We start from the raw sequence: 20,376 nt of genomic DNA, 5'->3' as shown, positions 1-20,376 counted from the left end.
CAAATCAAGTTGGACACAGTCTGTGTCCCATGTGGGGCTCACAGTCTCAATCCACGTTTTACAGATGAGGTAACAGACACAGGGGTGTAAAGTGACTAGCCCAAGATCACACAGCAGACAAGTGGCGGAGTCAGAATTAGAACCCATGACCTTCTGACTCCCAGGCCCGGGCTGTAGCCATTAGGCCATGGCACCAAAAGACACTTCTAGATGCTTCTATTTATGTCCTTTCATTATTGTACTGTACTCTCCCAAGCGCTTAGTACAGTGCTGGGCACACAGTAAGTGCTCAATAAATACCATTGAATGAATGAATGAACTGATCATTCCTGCCACATTTCAGGCACGTTACTCCAGGCAAAGGGAAAGGAACTTGGGGACAGAGTGGGAGAGAGAACCCAGGATCTTGCTATTGTATCTACAGCATCCTCCTGCCTATAAATGATGGAAAACTGGAAATATTAGGCCAGACGTGTGCACATGTGCGCGCACACACACACACACTCTCTCTCTCTCCCTCCCTCTCTCTCTCTCTCTCACACACACACTCTCACACACACACACACACACACACACACACACACACAGAGCCTCCCTGCTGCATTTTCCTCTGAATCCTCCATTCCAACACTACCGACAAGATGAAAATACCTCACTTCTGAAAGCATCCAAAAAGATTAAATGGAGAGGTCACCCCTCTCAGTTCTTAGCTCCTCAGCACCAAAAGGGGTGGTAATGTTGGCCCCACCCCACCTTGATGAAGGGGCAGGAGCATCTGGTCAGAAGGCACCTGGACAGCAGCAGTCATTTTCCCCAGGGGAGCCCCTCTCCCCACTCCCTCTCTCCCTCCCCACTCCCCCTCCCTCCCTTCTTCGCTTTCTTTGTATCCTGTCTGTCAAATTTTAAATAACCCGTCACATATATTTTCTGTCTCCATAACCCGTCACATATATTTTCTGTCTCCGATCCGACACCCAGCACTTCCCGAATAGATGAAGACATGTCACCGGTCAGCCCAAGGGCCCCACAGAGAGCAGTGCTTTATGGGATAGTGACTGGACAGGTGGCAGTGTCAGGACAATTGCTGACCTCTCCTTCCATAAGATGGATTTCCAGGCTCATTGAGGACAAACCAATAATACGGAAGGAGAAGGGGAGAACAGGCCAAAGCACCTTAAAGCTCATTTATGAGTTAAAGGCAGAGAAACAGATCAAAGAAGACTTTCAATAGGCAGGCTGAGTCCTCGTCCCTACCCACCCACCAGAACTGAAGGGGTCTCAGGATGAAACATGAGGAAGGCCAGGGTGAAACCTGTTTCCCACCCAATTCCTCGTACTGAAAATCCCAGGGGACATTTTTAATCCACTAAACCCATCATGACAACAGTACAAGATTTAGATTATATGTAGTAAATGAAGAAACTTAATCTTCTTGACAAATGCCTGTTCAGAAATAGGACCCTCAAATGACAGGAAAATTCTGTCAACCTGGGACTGCGATTCTGACACGCCTGCTGTTGGGTAGGGACTGTCTCTATATGTTGCCAACTTGTACTTCCCAAGCGCTTAGTACAGTGCTCTGCACACAGTAAGTGCTCAATAAATATGATTGAATGAATGAATGAATGAATGCACACAGTAAGCACTCAATAAATACGACAATGAATGAATGAATTAATCCTGGAAAGAGTTGAACAGTTACTCTCAGGGCAAGAGAACACTGGTCAAGCTTCTAACTCTGTCTTCTTGTAGACACCCGCTGTCTCCACTCCCTCTCTTTCAACTTCCCTCTCGACCCTCTACAATCCAGTTTCCGACCCCTTCATTCTCTTGTGGTCCACTCCCTTAATACATGTGGTAAATGCCAAGCACTGTAGTAAGTGTTGGGGGTAGAAACAAGATAATCAGGTCAAACATGGGGCTCACAGTCTAAGCAGAAGGGAGAACAGGTATTGAATCCCCATTTTTCAGATGAGGGAACAGAGGCACAGAGAAGTTAAGTGACACTGAGCCCATGTTCTTTCCAGTAGGCCACACTGCTTCTCCTGGAAACATTATCTAAATTTGGCTTTACTGATCCTGTCCTCCCCTGACTCTCCTACTTCATCATCATCAATTGTATTTATTGAGCGCTTACTATGTGCAGAGCACTGTACTAAGCGCTTGGGAAGTACAAATTGGCAACATATAGAGACAGTCCCTACCCAACAGTGGGCTCACAGTCTAAAACACACACACGCACAAGGCACAGACTGACCCTGCATGTTCTGACCCAGCTGCCTTCCCAGCAGCTGCTAATTAAACACTGCTCCAACAGTTGAGTGTGATCCTGCTGACATCCCCCTAGCCGGTGTGTGGACAGGGAAGTAAACAAAAGGAAAACGTGTGCCGTCTTGTAGCCCCGGACCCCTACTTCTCTAGCTGATTCAACTCAGTTTATTTCACTGGTTCTTCCACCCCCTGAGGATGCTACTCAAGGTTCTGTTCTGGGTCCCCTTCTTTTGTCACTTGGATACTTGTTCCCTTGGGGAGCTCATCATTCCCACAGTTTCAACTACCACCTCTATACAAAATAGTCACCCAAATCTCTCTCGCTAGCTCTGACCTCTCTCTTATTCTTTAAATTCACATTTTCTTCTGCCTCTAGGACAACTGTACACAGATGTCCCACCAGCTCCTCCAGCTTAAAATATCAAAAGCTTAACTTTGCAACTTCCATCTCACACTGTCTCTTTTTTTTAATACTATTTGTTAAGCATATACTATGTGTCAGCACTGTTATAAGCTTTGGTGTAGATACAAGGAGAATACAATACAACAGAGTTGGTGGACATTTTCCCTGTTCACAGGGATGGAGCGTGGAGCTGGGAATCAGAAGGACCTGGGTTCTAATCCTGACTCCACCATTTGTCTGCTGTGTGACCATGGGCAAGTCACTTCACTTCTCTTTGCCTCATTCACTCATCTGTAAAATGGGGATTAAGACTGAGTCCCATAAAGGACATGGACTGTGTCCAACCTGATTTGCATGTATCCAGCATTTAGTACAGTGCCTGGCACATAGTAAACGCTTAACAAATACCATTTTTAAAATGGGACATTTGTTGAAGACTGCAGGAAACTAGAATCTTCCTCCGGGCAGAGCAGGGTGGGGGTCCCTGGCTCTTCCCTGCAACTTGTTTCAGAACCACTGTGTTCCACTCCCACACTCTTGGAAGCACGGAGCCCTATCCAAACCGCTGCACATGGCGTTGGCAGGAGCTGAGAATAAAAAATACCTGACAGATAGACATCCAGTGCTGTATCTTTACCAGGTAAGCGACCGGCCAGCTGAAAACCGGACCGAACGGGATAAAACCGGGCAAACGGCCCCCCTAAAGGATAATGACAACTCTGCTCAGGCACTAGTGCTGTAGTCTAAAGTGCTTTCTGCCCCTTGGGGAATGGCCTTTAGATTCTCAACAATTCATTCACTTTAATCCATTACTCTATTCACAGGAAGTTTAAAAACACACACACGCACAAGGCACAGACTGACCCTGCATGTTCTGACCCGGCTGCCTTCCCAGCAGCTGCTAATTAAACACTGCTCCAACGGTTGAGTGCGATCCTGCTGACATCCCCCTAGCCGGTGTGTGGACAGGGAAGTAAACAAAAGGAAAACGTGTGCCGTCTTGTAGCCCCGGGACCATGCTGGAGACCCAAAGCCACCCGGCCGTCTGCCAAATGAAAAAGGATCAAACATTTTATTTTCTACTTTCTAAGATGTCGTTAAAAGTAATTCAGAGGCTAATGCCCCAGCTTTTCAAAACAGACCTGTTTGAGCTCAGCAGAGGAAAATTACAAGAAAGTAAAGGCCTCAGGAACAGAATGATAGATAATAATAAAAGCAATAATAATTCCAGTAATAATAGAATAACAATCAATGGCCCATTCTCAAGCTGGGAGGCCATAAAAAGCCCGTTTGGCAGGCGGTAGCTCCAGGCCGGAGATCATTACACGTTGTTGCCAATGACTTCAATGGGGTAACATAAAACAAGAGGAATGGTTTTGCTGGGGAAGAGCCACTGAGGCTGGGAGCAGAGGAGTAGGAGTCCAGCTGGAGAAATGGGCAGAAGCCAATGGAATGACCTTCACCTGACACTGGAAAATGGGTTTAGGGAGAAAATTCAACTTGGACAACCCTGAGACGGGGAGAGACACTGAATCCCAACTGTGGCAGGAAACGATCAATCGTATTTGTTGAGCGCTCACTGTGTTCAGGGCATTGTACTGAATGCTTGGGAGAGTACAATATAACAGATGGTAGACATGTTCTCTGCCCACAAGGAGCATACAGCCTAGAGGGGAAAAGATCAGGGACTTGTCTGGGGCTTCAAACGGAGCCGGACTCAGAAAATAAACTCCCCGAGCAAGAGAGAAGGACAACTGGGTGCACAGAGGGGGGTGGGGATATGGTGATGATAATAATACTTAATAATTGGGCTATTTGTTAGGCACTTACTATTTGCCAAGCACTGTATTTTTAAGCGCTGGGGTAGATACTAGATGATCAGATCAGACACAGGCCCTGTCCCACACTGGGCTCACAGTTTAAGTCAGGTATGTAATCTCCATTTTACAGATAATGACACTGAGGCACAGAGAACTCAAGTGACTTGCCCACAGTCACACAGCAGATACAATCAAGTACAATCACTCCATTTGAAAAGCTGGAGGACCTGACTAGAGTCCTTGGTTTGGTAGAGGGGTCCAGAGTGTAACAGGAAAGCAGCATGGCCTCGTGGCTAGAGCATGGGCCTGGAGTCAGAACGACCTGGGTTGTAATTCTAGCTCTGTCACTTGTTTGCTGTGTGACCTTAGGAAAGTCACAACGCCTCTGTGCTTCAGTTACCTCACCTGTAAAATGGGGATCAAGACTGTGAGCTCCATGTGGGACATGGACTGTATCCAACCTGATTAGCTTGTATCTACCCCAGTGCTTAGTTTAGTTTCTGGAACATGGTAAGTGCTTAACAAATATGATAAAAAAGAGGGATCAGGCAATTTGGAAAGCATTCTTAGAAGAGCAGTGAAAAGGATTAGGGATGTAGAAAAAGCACGTATGAGGGACAGGAGCTGGGTTTATCCTGCCTGGGAAATAGAAGGCAGGCAGTGGACTGACCTAGGACCGGTGTGGGAGTTAGTTACCCAGCAGCATCAGATTGTGCCACATCTCCACTAGGAGTAGGGAAAACCGTATTCAGCTTCAATGGTAGGATGAGGAATTCAGGTTGAGTATTAGGGAGCCTTTCCTGACAAGAAAAATTGAGAGATTCTAGGATGGGTTCATTTAGAGAAGTTGCCCTTTCTCCTTCTTTGGAGGTAGTCATGTGTCTGGGAAACCTGAGGAGCAAAGCTGTGTGGAGGCAAGGGGTGGACTAGTTAACCTTCAGTGTTCCTTCCCAGGACTTTGAGTGTACAAAGGGCTTACTAGACGCACTAGCCTGTCTTAGAGCAGCTCAAAGTGATTACAGATGTTTCTTTTACTGACTAATTTGCCCTTCCTGGCAACTCTTCAGCTTCCAAATCTGTTCTAACAGCAGAGAAACTCCTTAGAGGATCATCATCATCATCATCAATCGTATTTATTGAGCACTTACTGTGTGCAGAGCACTGTACTAAGCGCTTGGGAAGTACAAGGTGGCAACATATAGAGACAGTCCCTAACCAACAGTGGGCTTGGGGGCAGATATTATTCTCTCTTTTAAATGGGTGAGGAAAGTGAGCCCAGAGAAAGAACTATTGGAAAAAGAATACAAGACAGAGAGCCAGAAGAGCTGGGTTCTAATCCCAAATATACACCCAGCCTGCTTTGTGACCTTGGTCAAGTTATTTAACTCTTTGTGTTTCATTTTCCTCATCTTTAAAATGGAGTTTAAATACCTGTTCTCCCTCCCTATTAAATTTGATCCCCTTGTGGGATGAAGGCTGTATCCGATCTGATTATTTTCATCTGCCCCAGTACTTAGCTCAATGCTTCGCATATAATGAGCACTTAACAAATACCACAAATACTATTATTGATTATTATTCTTTCAGGTCCCAGGCCAAGTCAGGGAAGAGTTCAGTACGTGGCACGTAGTAAGCACTAAGTACCACAATTACTATTAATTACTATTCGCCCAGGTCCCAGGCTGAGTCAGGCCATAGCTGATATGAGGAAGCATTCTCAGGAAGGAAACTAAGGACATTTCCCATATTCCTTTTCATTGCTCCAAACTGTTCTCCTCTTACCCTGGGGAGTTCTAAACTGAACAGAGAGCTCCAGTCAGGTCTTGAAGGGTTGCATGGGGAAGAAGATGTGTGAAAAATGTGTAGCTCTCTTCTTGGACTGGAAGTCCCATTCTTTGAACTGAGAAAGGCCTGGAGTGGTCAGAGAGGCAACATCATGAACCCAGAGATTTTGCCAAAGCAAAGCTTTTGTGTACAGTCAGAAGGCCAAGGCATCGATGTGCAGCAGAGAGATTTTTCACTTTATTGGCGGGGCAGTGGGTCTTGCTACCTTCCAGTTCTGGGAGCAGGATTAGGGGGATACAGGTCAGCCAGGGAACAGCTTTGTGGATGTCAAGCAGAGGATCTTCTCCCCTGTCTGCAAAGTGGGGAGCCGGAGCCCAGATGAACCGCTGTCTCCTCCTGCTGTGTCCATGGCAACCAGCATCCTCTCTGCATGGGGCTTGGGTTAGAGGCTGTCAGCCCCGCTGCCCAGTCGTTGCTGAAGAAGCCACCTGTTCGGTCTGGGAGATGCTGGCAGAGAGCAGACCTGTCCCTCAGCAGAACATGAGAGGGAGGACGGGAGCAGTGATGCCCCATCACATCGATAAACATGTCAGGCGCTGACTGTCTTTGCCAGTGGAGGAGTCAGAGTGAAGACAAACAGAACCTGTTAGTCTGGTTGAGAGTGCCTGATTGTCAAGATATAATAATAGTGGTAACAATAATAACAGTATTTGTTGAATACTGTGCTAAGTGCTGGAGTAGGTCCCACATGGGGCTCACAGTCTAGGCAGGTGGGAGAATAGGTATTGCACCCCCATTTTGTGGATGAGGGAACTGAGGCCCAGAGAAGTTACGTGACTTGTCCAATGTCACACAGCAGGCAAGTGGTGGGTCAGAATTAAGAACCCAAGTTCGTGCTCTTTCCACCAGGCCACGTTGCTTCATAGTAGAGAAAAGCTGTTGTGGCCTCCCTCTCCCTGCTGGGTGACACCGACAGGAAGTAACACAGGGTGAAGGATCCTCTGTGGCCTCACTTGGACTCCACAACTGGGGAAGTATTTTGTCCTTCTGCATAGGTGAGCTGCCAGTGTCTCTCCTCCCCTTTTCCCTCCTCTTTGTGCCTCCTTTCTTCCCTGGCCCTACCTGAGGGACACATCTTGCACCCTTCTTATGTGAATAAGCCTATTCGCAGTTCTTCCACTCAATCAATTATTGGTATTTATGCATGTTACTGAGCCTTCTAGGCTCCGAGACCCTGGGAGTCAAATGTTTAGAGCTCCCTGCTGGAAAGAACCCACCACGAGAGCCTCAGGAAGGGAAGGCCCTGACAAGAAGTAGTGTGGCCTAATGGATTGACCAAGGGCCTGGGAGTTAGAAGGACCTGGGTTCCAGTTCTGGCTCCACCACTTGCCTGCTGTGTGACCTTGAGGAAGTCATTTCACTAATCTGTGCCTCAGTTACCTCATATATGAAATGGGGATTAAGACAGTGAGCCCTGTGTAGGACATGGACTGTGTCCAACCTGATTATCATGTATCTATCTCAGCCCTTAGTACAATGCTTGGGACATAGTAAGTGCTTCACAAATGTCATTAAAAGAAGTTCAAAATGGGTAGCATAAAGTGAAAGTAGCCATTCCTCCAACTGGAAGTTGGCAAAAGCTGCTGCCATCACTCTTGGGCCAAGTTGGCCGTGTCTCACCATCATCCCTTCCTGAGAGAAGCAGCGTGGCTCAGGGGAAAGAGCCCAGGCTTTGGAGTCAGAGGTCATGGGTTCAAATCCCAGCTCCACCACTTAATGTGTGACTTTGGGCAAGTCACTTCACTTCTCTGGGCCTCAGTTCCCTCACAGTAAGCGCTCAATAAATACAATTGATTGATCGATTGACTGTGAGCCCCCGTGGGACAACCTGATCGCCTTGTAACCTCCCCAGTGCTTAGAACAGTGCTTTGTGCATAGTAAGTGCTTAATAAATATTATTATTATTGTTATCCCTAACCCCTGAGATGATGCTAGGGATGGAGTCCTAGAAACGCGGCTCACTTTCTGGGTCCCACTCCTGAGACTGCCCGTCTCAGACTGGGTCTGCTTTGAGATTCATTCAATTGTATTTATTGAGCCCTTACTGCATACAGAGCACTGTACTAAGTGCTTGGGGAAGTACAATATAACAATAAACAGACTCATTCCCTGCCCACGAGGACCTTACAGTCTGGAGGGGGAGATAGACGTTAATATACATAAATATATTACAGATATGTACTTAAGTACTGTGGGCCTGGGAGAGGGGATGAATAAAGGGAGCAAGTCAAGGCAATGCAGAGAGGAGTGGGAGAAGAGAGAAGGGGGCTTGGTCAGGAAAGGACTCTTGGAGGAGATATGCCTTCAATAAGGTTTGAAGCAGGGGAGAGTAATTGAAGAGGCAGGGAAGGGCCCCAAGAGGCCTCAGAGGCTGTCCCCTTTAAGACAGGGGCTCATACAGGCCATGCCTATAGAGAGGTCTAGCACCCATACCCTTCTAAGCTCTCCTGAAGAATCAATACAGCAAACCCTCACCCTCAACTGCCCAAGGACAGCTGTGCTTAGACCTATCCTAGAAGGGCTGAGTGCCTTTTGTCTTCAGAGTAAAATTTCCTTTATTTTTCATTCCAAGAGTGCATTAGGCATCCCTGAGATTCTTCAGGCAATTCAGCCTCATGTATTGTTTCATGACAAGTAATCACACTTGCTAACTGCAAGCTGCCATCTCCTCTTATCAGAGTTAACAGCTTTCTCTCTGATCCTCAATTAAAGGTAAAGGGAAAAAAAACTCACCAGGGGATTTTTGAAAGCTACATTAGGAAATGAATGATATTCCAAAAAAAAGAGAGAGGGCAGCACTTTGGAAGGCATCTTCTTCCCATCTTAGAACCACTTTACCCTAATCGCTGACGTTGAGGTTATCTCAACGGTCAGTGAATTCTTCACCCATTGCAATCAAAACAGCCAAGCTTTTTGCTGGCTATCACTCCACTGAAGAGACAAAGGCTCTCTTCTTCTAGCACTCAAACTGGGGTTCCAAGTGAGAAAGTGTTTCCATTTGGGGGTGCCAGTCTTCTTTTTAAGCACTTTAGCTCTGGGCCTGTGCATTAAACCTCCACCAGACAATGGTCTAAAGGCAAGTATTTGCACTGCCTAGTGTTATTCAATCCTGACAACAGCCACTGTTCAAGCAGGAATATCCCAGGGCTTCTTCTCAGAGGAAGATTGACAGTTAGAATTGAGTACCACTGGTGATGGTGGGGTACCACCTCTTCCGGGGGTATCCAGAACTCAGGAACTTCTTGGTAGAAAGTAAAAACCAAAACATTTAGAGACATATGTGTGCATAATAAATTTACACCTGTATATATTCAGCATTTCAACTGGCCACTCTCCATGGACTTAAGGGGAGGGGAGGGCAGAGATTTGTGCTAGAGAAGTTGAAAGGAATGTTCAGTCCAAAGGGAGCATTTCCTAGTAGCTCCAGGGGGAAGGAGGTTTAATAATTACAAGTTAGTTCTAATTTGCATAGAATCAATCAATCAGTGGTAATTTATTGAGCACCTACTGTACTTAGCATTCATTCATTCAGCGAAGTTATTGAGCGCTTACCATGTGCAAAGCACTGTATTAAGCACTTGGGAGACTACAATATAACAATAAATAGACACGTTCCCTGATCACAACGATCTTACAGTCTAGAAGGGGAGGAAGATATTAATATAATTGATTAAATAAATTACAGATATGTACAGAAGTGCTTGGGAGAGTACATTACAACAGAGTTGGCAGACAGGTTCCCAGCCCACAATGAGTTCACAGTCTAGGAAGGGAGACAGACGTTGATATAAATATATAAATTATGGATATGAATATAAGGGCCGTTGGAGGGGTGAATAAAGGTTGCAAATCGAAGTGCAAGGACAATGCAGAAGGGAGTGGAAGAAGAGAAAATGAGGTCCTAGTCAGGGAAGACCTCCCAATGGAGATGTGCCCTCAATAAGGCTTTGAAGATGGGGAGAGTGAGCAGGACTAGCTTCCCCCAGAAGGTTGAGGTACTTTTTTGTTGTTGTTTCATGGTATTTGTTATGGGCTACTATGTTCCAGGTACTGTACTAAGTGCTGGGGTAGAAACAAGATAATCAGATTGAACATAATCTATGTCCCACATGGGCTCACAATCTTAATTCCATTTTTACAGATGAGGTAACTGAGGCACAGAGAAGTTGTGTCTTGCCCAAGGTCGCACAGGAGACAAGTGGCAGAGTCAGGATTAGAACCCAGGTCCTTCTGACTCCAAGACCCATGCTCTATCCACTAGGCAACGCTGCTTCTTCTGGGTCAAGGCAACAGGGTAGGGTGCAGTGTGTGAGAGGTGACTTGAACTAACCAACTGGGTTGGGGGAGGGAAAGGAACTTGAAAATTCAGGAGAGGGAGCAAAAGCCGCCTGAGTCCTAAGTTGATCCCCTGGGATCCTTGAACTCACCGGCCAACTCGTTTCTCCGGGTCGCTCCCTAGAGTGGTTGATCCTAGCTTTACAACCCGCCCCCCATAAACACATACATACACACATGCACACACATACAAACACATGCTAAAAGTACCCATGAAGTGCCCCAACAGCCAGTTATACATGGTACCCTAGAGGACACATTAAATCTTAACACCTTAATATTTTTAAAGTCATAATTCATCAAGTGACTTTATAATCTCCCTTCTAGGAAGGAGCAACAGCTTCCTAGAGGGAAGCCGACACAAAATCAGAGAGTAGGATGGTAACTAGGAGCCGCTGGCTCCGATTCTCCCCGGAAACCTGCCGAGAGACAAGGGAATAATCGAGGGGTTGTCCAGCGCTCTGCACAACAGTCTGCTCCTGGTAGGGTAAAGATGAGTTGAGTCAGGGCAAATTGGAGACTCAGCAGGATCTTGGGGACTTTTGAATTTTTGAAATCTACCTACAAGGCTGCTGTAGTCTCTCCCTCTATCTCTGGATCAGAACAAACTCTAACTCATTCCCAGGTCCTTAGTGTTTGTGTTGTGAAGATCATGGACACATGTGTGTGCCTGGAGGTCACACCTTTAAACTTGAGCCCCCCTCCCCCAATTTTTCAGAGGAGAGATGTCCAGAAGGAGAAGGTGAAAGTGATCAGAGACCTAGCCAGAAATTCTACTCCCAGGAATTTGGCTCCCAGAGAAGTGTGCTTTCTCCCTGGGCCATGCTGACTTTCAAGCTCAACTCCTCTTCCAAAACTCCCTTGTAGGGAGGTAACAAAGCCAAAAGACGAACAGACACTCTTTCCAACTTGACTAAAATACACTTCAGGGCCAGAAGAGCAGATGGCCCAGAGTCATACCATCCTTCCAAAATTTGCAAGTTATAAGGACATGGCAGTACATCTTATAATGTCCTCATCCAGTTTGGGTTTTCTCTTAATGGCAGTGGCAGAATGGAATGGAAAATAAAAGAACCTTTTGGTAGTGTCAGATGACAATTCAATACATGGGGAGACTTAGCAGAATGACTGAGTCTGGAGTCAAAATTCATTGAGCTGAACAGGAATTTTAGTAGGAAACAGTGTGGCATGATGGAAAGAGCACAGACCTGGGAGTGAAAAGACTTGGGTTCGAGTCCCAGATCTGCCACTTGCCTGCTGAGTGACTTTAGGCAAGTCACTTTACTGCTCTGTGTCTCATTTTCTGCATCTGTAAAATGAGGATTCAATTCTTGTTCATTCATTCATTCATTCAATCGTATTTATTGAGCGCTTACTGTGTGCAGAGCACTGTACTAAGCTCTTGGGAAGTTCAAGTTGGGAGACGGTCCTTACCTAACAACGGGCTCACAGTCTAGAACGAGGAGACAGACAACAACAACAAAAAAACATGTGGACAGGTATTACATCATCAGAATAAATAGAAGTAAAGCTAGATGCACATCATTAACAAAATAAAAAGAATAGTAAATATGTACAAGTAAAATAGAGTAATAAATCTGTACATACATATATACAAGTGCTGTGGGGAGGGGAAGGAGGAGAGGAAAAAGGGGGCTCAGTCTGGGAAGGCCTCCTAGAGGAGATGTGCTCTCAGTAGGGCTCTGAAGGGAGGAAGGGAGCTAGCTTGGCGGATGTGCAGAGGGAGGGCATTCCAGGCCAGGGGGAGGACATGGGCTGGGGGTCGACGGTGGGACAGGCGAGAACGAGGCACAGTGAGGGGGTTAGCGGCAGATGAGAGGAGGGTGCGGGCTGGGCTGGAGAAGGAGAGAAGGGAGGTGAGGTAGGAGGGGGCAAGGTGATGGACAGCCCTGAAGCCTAGAGTAAGGAGTTTTTGCTTGATGTGTAGATTGACTGGTAGTAGGCCAGAACTGTTAAGGGGTGGGGGTGGGGGTGGTCATAGGAGCGGAGATGCCTGGGGAGAGCAGTGAACAGCCAAATAGCATGGGTGGGCTGATTAGGTGCCCCTTATACTATGAGTCCCATGTGGGACAGGGACTCCGTCCAACCTGATTATCTTGTATCTACCCTAGCACTTAGGCCAGTGCTTGGCACAGAGTAAGCACCTAACAAATATTATTATTATTACTACCATTCAGCTTCATTTGGGTGGACATATGCTCCTTCAGGAAAAGCAAAATATCTGCAACCCACAACCCTTGATCCTGACTACTCATTTATTCATTCAATCATATTTACTGAGCGCTTACTGTGTGCAGAGCACTGTACTGAGGGCTTCCGACAGTCAGTGGGAGGAGAAGAAACAGTTTTTGGTTCTTTCAAGAGGTTGAAGTGGCTGTTGAGGAGGAGGTCCAACATAATGATCTCACTCAGCTCCCTAGAAAATTCCTGTGGTACCCAGAGATCACAAATGAACACCTCCTCACAAGCTTTTTCAGTATCTGTGGAAGCCCCCAACCATGGTGAGAAGCAGCATAACGAAGTGGAAAGAGCCCAGCCCTGGGAATCAGAGGATTTAAGTTCTAATCCTAAATCCACATGTGCCTGCTGTGTAAGCTTGGGCAAGTCACTTACCTTTTTGGTGTCAGTTTCCTCATTTGTAAAATGGGGATTCAATACTGTTTTCCCTCTTACTTAGACTGTGGGGCAGGGACTGTGTCGAACCTGATTTTCCTGAGTCTACCCCACTTAACAAATACCACAATTATTAATAGCCAGTAGTGCCTGGAGGGAAAGAGGGACATCAAAGGGGCCAGAAGGCACTGGGCTGGCCCAGGGCCCAGGGATAGCTGTGACTTAATGACAGGAGAGAATGATAAAGAGAAGAAGGGACATCAAGTAGGATTTATTGTCCCATCAGCATTGCCCAACTGGATGGGGAGATAGAGTTGGCTGGAGAGAACGTTCTCTAAGATCACAAAGGGTCAGAGCTAAGGCTGGAGCTTGGGGCTTTGGGGGGGTCACTAAATTTGCCCATGTCTCCGTGGTATCCCATGAGGGCCTCCCTCTTGAAGCAAAGGTTCTGTGGCATTCAAAAGGAGGGTGGACTAGGAAACCTGCCTTAGCCATTTATCTACATGATGCTGGTCTTTCTAGAAACTAACACGGGAATGGAAACCAAGTGGGGCACTTTATTCTCTTTTGCTGCAGCTCTTGTTGCTGTTGGGAGGGGGGGCTCACTATCTAATAAAAATGATAATTGGGGTATTTGTTTTTCACACATAGTAAGCTCTTAAGAAATGCCATCATTATTATTATTATTATTGTTCTGTGCCAAGTACTGTACTAAGTACTGCAGTAAGCTCAAGATAATCAAGTTGGACACAGTCTCTGTCCCACATGGAGCTCTCAGTCTAAGTAAGAGGGAGAAGAGGTACTGAATCCTCATTTTACAGCTGAGGAATCTGAGACCCAAAGAAATTAAATGACTTGCCCAGAGTCACACAGCGAACAAGTGGCAGATCCAGGATTAGAACCCAGATCCTTCTGACTCCGAGGCCTATGCTCTTTCCACTAGGTCACACCGCTTCCCTATCAGCCCTTGATATGGTTGAGGAACACGAGAAGCAGTGTGGCTTAATAGAAAGAGAATGGGTTTGGGAGTCAGAGGTCACGGGTTCTAATCCCAACTCTGCCACTTGTCAGCTGTGTGACCTTGGGCAAGTACTTAACTTCTCTGTGCCTCAGCTACCTCATCTGTAAAATGGGGGTGAAGACTGTGAGCCCCACGTGGGACAGCCTGATTACCATGTATCTACCCCCAGCACTTAGAACAGTGTTTGGCACATAGTAAGCACTTAACAAATACCAACATTATTATTATTATTATTATTATTATTATTATTATTATGAGTGTGGCTGAGGGGCTGAGGTTAAGGCTAGCAGCTTCACATTCATTCATTCATTCATTCAGTAAATCATATTTATTGAGTGCTTACTGTGTACAGAGCACTTTATTAAGCATTTGTCAGAGTACACTACAACAATAGATACATTCCCTGGCCACAACATGCTTACAGTCTAGATGGGGGGAGACACAGTAACACAAATGAATAAATAAATTACAGGTATGTACATAAGTGCTGTGGAGCTAGGAGTCGGGGGACGAATGAAGGGAGCAAGTCAGGGAGCTACAGAAGGGAGTGGGAGAAGAAGAAAGGGGGGCTTAGTCAAGGAAGGCCTCTCTGAGGAGATGTGCCTTCAATAAGGCTTTGAAGGAGGGGAGAATAATTATCTTTTTGATTTGAGGAAGGAGAGCATTCCAGGCTAGAGGCAGGATATGGGTGAGGGAATCGGCGGTGAGACAGATGAGACTGAGGGACAGTGAAAAGGTTAGCATTAGAGGAGCGAGGTGTGTGGGCTGGGTTGTAGTACAAGAGTAATGAGGTGAGGTAGGAGAGGGCAAGGTGATTGGCTAAGTCTTGTTCCTTGGGCTCTCCATAGGAATAATATTAATAATGTGCTTATGTACCAAGCACTGGGGTAGAAACAATACAATCTGCTCAGATACAGTCCTTGGCCAACATGGGGGCTTCACAGCATACAAATCAATCAATCAAATTTATTGAGCACTGTGCAGTGGTCGAGAGAGTATAATATAATAGTCGGTAGATAGGTTCCCTGACCACAGTGAGCTTATACAGTCTAGAGGAATAGTGAACTCTGTCCCTGGGGTCAGGCCTTACTGCAGCAAGTGCTCCAGATCCACGTGCCAGTGGAGCAGGGTGATCCCAGCAGTTTCCCTTTGGGCACACCTCCCACCCCCTGCCTTTGAACAGTTTGTGCTTAGCAGGGCAGCCTCTCCCTTGGAAGACACAGCCATCCCACCACAATCAGCTGCGACATACTCAGACCTCTGCCAGGGTCTGTCTGACTCTCCGGTCAGCACTCCTGTCAAGGTCCCGGGAGGCAGAAACCGCCTAGGCTCAGAGAGGATGCTACTTTCAGTTTTCCCTCACAGATAGGAACAATAAACTGGCTTCCGAAGCCTTCCTCAATGAAGTTACTTAGATGACGCTTGGGCCGGTCTTCTAATTACCCCAATGATACCATTAATCAAAAAGATAGTCTCGGCCCTCCTTATTTCCTTCACCCCTAAGAGTCCTTGGCTCCTGCCCTCCTAGATTCAATTAACTCTCAAGGAGTCCGGTTGAAACTTTCCCTTTCCACCTCATGAAGAACAATATGACTTTTGCTGGGATCATCCATAATAATTTAGTTTTGACTAAGTCGGACACATTTCCTCACGATTCCCCAGGCAGTGGCCACAGAATGGAGAGCTCTTCAACTCAAGAGATATTACCAGAGGGAGGGGGAGAAGAGGGAGACTCAGATTCAGAAACTCGCTGAAGGTCATGAGGGCTATCGAATAATGATTATTGGTAACATTAGGAAGTAGATTTTTCAAGCACACTAGCCCATAGTGCCTTAATTTTTAAATTATGGCATTTATTAAAAGCTTATTATGTGCAGTGAACTGGGATACATGCAAGAAAATCAGATCAGGCACAGCCTCTGTCTCACACGGAGCTCACAATCTAAGAGGAAGAAAGAGCAGGTACCTTATCCCCATTTTAGAGATGAGTCATTGAGAGGTTAAGTATCTTGGCCAAGGTCACACAGCAGGCCAGGGCAGAGAAATGGGATTTGTTACAGAATAATCAAGTGCAAATTTATTTAGTGCCAACATTGACTCTTTTTAAGGTGTGAAAAAAAAATCCTTTTGATCTCTCAACATGAAATATAAATTAAAAGCACAATCTCTTCTGCTATACAAATGATCTGAGTTAGCTCTCCATGCTGTGAGAATGGAAGACTACTGCATCAGTACTTGTGTTGGAGGGCTTTGAGAAGCACAGAGGTGGCAACAGACACCCCAGCACATGTTTTGAGGGGTTTAAGTGGCCACTCCAACTTGAGATTATTAGTCATGAGTGGATTGAGTCTCCTTCTCTTTCCTAGGGCAGATGCCATGCCATCACCTTAGCATCTTTATCACTTTGAGCAACTGATGCTGATGACCCAAGCAAGATTCTGATGAATTTTTTCCCTGCACTCTCATTCCACCCTCTTTCATCTCCAGACAGGACAGAACACAAAAGGATGTTAGGGAGCTGGGCAATTAACATTAGGAAGTAGATTTTTTTCAAGCACACTAGCGCACAATGCCTTAATTTTCAAATTATGGTATTTACTAAGAGCTTACTATGTGCAGTGCGCTGGGACAGAAGCAAGAGAATCAGTTCAGACACAGCCTCTGTCCCACACGGGGCTCACAATCTAAGAGGAAGAAAGAGCAGGTATACTTCATGACAAACCCCTGGCTTTTTCTAGACTGTGAGTCCATTGTTGGGTAGGGACCATCTCTATATGTTGCCAACTTGTACTTCCCAAGTGCTTAGTACAGTGCTCTGCACACAGTAAGTGCTCAATAAATACTATTAATGAATGAATGAGTGAATTCAGGAAGGGGAACAAGTTTTATGTTTGATTTATCCAGAGATGGTGGCCAAGTGGCCCTAATTTAGTGGTCCCTTTTCAATGACCCAGCTTCCAGGGTAGAAAGGAGCTCGATCAAGATACTGCTCCCCCAACTCGGCTCCTTTTAAGACTCTCCCTAAAAATGGAGGAATCCGAAAATACCCACCCCCTACCCCAGGCATTTTTTTTTTAAATCGAATCAAATTGCTTCATCCAGATTTAAAACTGGCAATTGGGTAACACGCCCTGGCCTAGCCTCCGTGAGGCACTAATGGCTTCTCATGTATTCTTCTGATCCTCAAAGCAGCCTTGTAATAAAAAGAGGGTCAATCACCCTCAACATCATTTCTAGCAAATTAAAGGAACGAGATGAAGACAAGGTTGAATCTCAGGGCTGGGCGGCCTGTCCTCCCGGCTTTTGCCTGTGTCTGGCTGGGCCAGTGATCTACAATTAGTACAAGACATCATATGGCACATCACACAACAGTTTGGGCTTTCACTCTCTTTCCAGCTGATTTTATCCTTGGAACAAGGGAAAGGGGGGTGAGGGAGGAAGGGACTGGGGGAGGCAGGTGTAGGAAGCTGGAAGGAGACTTTAACAATAGAAATACGGACGGCCCATTAACTGGAGCAGAACTGTTCAGAGAATGATCAAAATCTGTGTTTAATAAACAGATGTGCCTATTTTCCCCCCTACACTTACCCAGGGAGGACAGGAGAGTTGGCTGCAGCTTCTCAGCTGGGGCTTTTAGTGTAATTGACAAAAGGAGAAAAAAAATGCTCTTTAATGGGACCCCTACATCTGAAAGAATGGTATTAGTGACTTAACAGCATTGCCCAGATGTAATGGTTTTGGGCTCCTAATTGCTTAGATGTTCTTTACACTACTTTGATGACAGAATCGGTGATATTAAGACCACTTTCACACAATTGATGAAAAGGACACAAACTATATAAGCAGGCAGGGTTTAAAAGCTCTGTGGGCTCATGAAGAAAAAGTGAGGTCATTATACGCTGCATTCTTCTCAGCTGCCCTCAGTGACTATCAGTCATCATTACAGCTCTCTGAATCATAATGGACTCCAACAGTTTAATAATGATTGCAACACCCTTTCTAATGAGGTTGGTGCTGCCGTCTGATGTGAATATTCATAAAAAGGGACTGGTAATGGGTTGTTCTTCTGATTAGCAGGTTGTGGTCTTGTTCTAAGTTTGCGAGACATCTTTTTGAAGCAAAAAAAAAAAAAGAGAAATAAAGGGGAAAGAATCAAATTAAATCCTTGTTTTAAGCCGAGTAAATGAATGTGACTTCAGGTGATGGCGGGAGAGGGGAGGAGGAAACTTCTAATTAGACACAAGAGCAGTGCCAGAGCTCGGTGTTCCCTGTGAGTCATGCTACAGGGTGACAATACCTTAATAACCACCCCCTCCCCCACATTGCCCCCATCACTTTTGAGATAAATGTGGAGGATTATAATTCAGTGTAATTAAAAGTCATCAATCTGATGATGTACTTTCCACTGTCAGGTTGTGGTAGCTCTACTCCGCATTTTCCTTCTTCAAATCCCACTCCTTCTTGGCTCCACAGTTCTCCACACATCTCTTCCATGAGGACTTCCCCTGCTAAGCCCTTTCATTCCTACTCCCTTCCGTGCCATCTATGCACTTGGATCGGATATATGCACTAAGCTCCCAATATTCACCCCATCCTCAGTCTCACAGCACTTACGTACTTATCCATTATTTATTTTAATGTCTGTCTCTCCCACTAGACTGTAAGTTTCTTGTGGGCATGGAACATGCCAACCAACTCTATAGTACTGTACTCTCCCGAGGGCTTAGTACAGTGTTCTGCATACAGTAGTTCTTAATAGATACCACTGAATGATTGACTCCCATCCCTGCAGTGTTATGGGAAAGAAATCTTCGGTCACAGCCTGGGAGATGCTATCTCATAAAACTCTCCTTGACTTTTTGGATGATTGCTGTATTGACTTGAACCCCAAAAAACTCCAGATGTCAGCTGAGAAGTAACATCTTAAATGGGTGATTTGGTTCTTGAGGACAGGGCACCTCTGAGATGTCCCACACTGTGTTATTTATGCTGAAAAAGGTCCCTGGGATAATGGCTTCTGAAGCTGTTCCAACTTCTTGAAGGAGAGGGAGTTGGGATTGGAACTGAGTTTTAGTAAAGAAGGAATCTCTGCTTTCCCACTGCTTTTTCCCCGCTGAGAGCAGATGGGAAATTCAGGGTGGGCCACTTAGCTGCCCAGTTGCTTAAACCCTCACTTCTGCAATTCCCTTGCACTTGGATTTGCTTCCTTTATTCACCCCTTCCTCAGCCCCATAGCACTTATGTACATATCCATAATTCATTTATATTAACGACTTTCTCCCCCTCTATACGGTAAGTGTGTTGTGGGCAGGGGATGTGCTTACCAACTCTGCTATACTGTCAATAATGTACCCTCTCAAGCGCTTAGTACAGTGCTCTGCACACAATAAGCACTGAATAAATGCGGTTTACTGATTGACAGTGAAATGAGGTCCCTCAGGGAAAAATCTCGATCACAAAGCTGGGGGACTGTTCACATTTAGCACCACGGGCCTCAAGCTGTTTGTCTGGGGATGGGTGGAAGTCAGGCCAGGAACTTGCAGAAAAAGTGAGTGAGCCCATCTCTAGATTGTCAATTTAGCCCAAAGATGATTAGGAAAAATGGGAGCCCAGAGCAGTGAGGAAAGCCACCTGTATATAGCTTATATACCTAGCTGCAATTTATTTATTTATGTTAATATCAGTCTCCCCCTCTAGACTGTAAGCTCACTGTGGGCAGGGAATGTGTCTATTATATTGTTATATTGACGTCACCCATTCACTTAATACAGTGCTGTGCACACAGTAAGCACTCAATAAATATGATTAACTGACTGACTGACTGAGTCCCCTCACCTCATTTGAGTCGAGCACGGATAGAAGCTCTGGCTTTCCAAGAGCCAGTCTGGTTGCTTCTTAGCCATTCCAGAGCAGAAGGCAGCGGGCTGGGCTCCTAGCCCCCAGGCAAACAATGTGGGGAAGACCTCCTCCAGGGAATTCCCTCCACTGCCCTGAGGCCCTCCCCTCTGTTCTCCCACATGGGAGATTGGAGATTACCAGTGGCAGAG

General features: G+C 45.9%; 1 protein-coding gene across 1 annotated transcript in view; it reads right to left on the bottom strand.

The window, feature by feature from the left end:
* The window catches only part of LOC119943319 (transmembrane protein 263-like), a 395,918-nt gene that overhangs the window by 175,908 nt on the left and 199,634 nt on the right, over nt 1-20,376 (bottom strand). The gene's annotated exons all lie outside the window — the stretch shown is intronic.

The sequence above is a fragment of the Tachyglossus aculeatus genome, chromosome 22 (assembly GCF_015852505.1).
Source record: "Tachyglossus aculeatus isolate mTacAcu1 chromosome 22, mTacAcu1.pri, whole genome shotgun sequence".
NCBI classification, from domain to species: domain Eukaryota; kingdom Metazoa; phylum Chordata; class Mammalia; order Monotremata; family Tachyglossidae; genus Tachyglossus; species Tachyglossus aculeatus.
The sequence above is the reverse complement of the archived record's forward strand: the minus strand, read 5'-3'. Positions and strand labels throughout refer to the sequence as shown.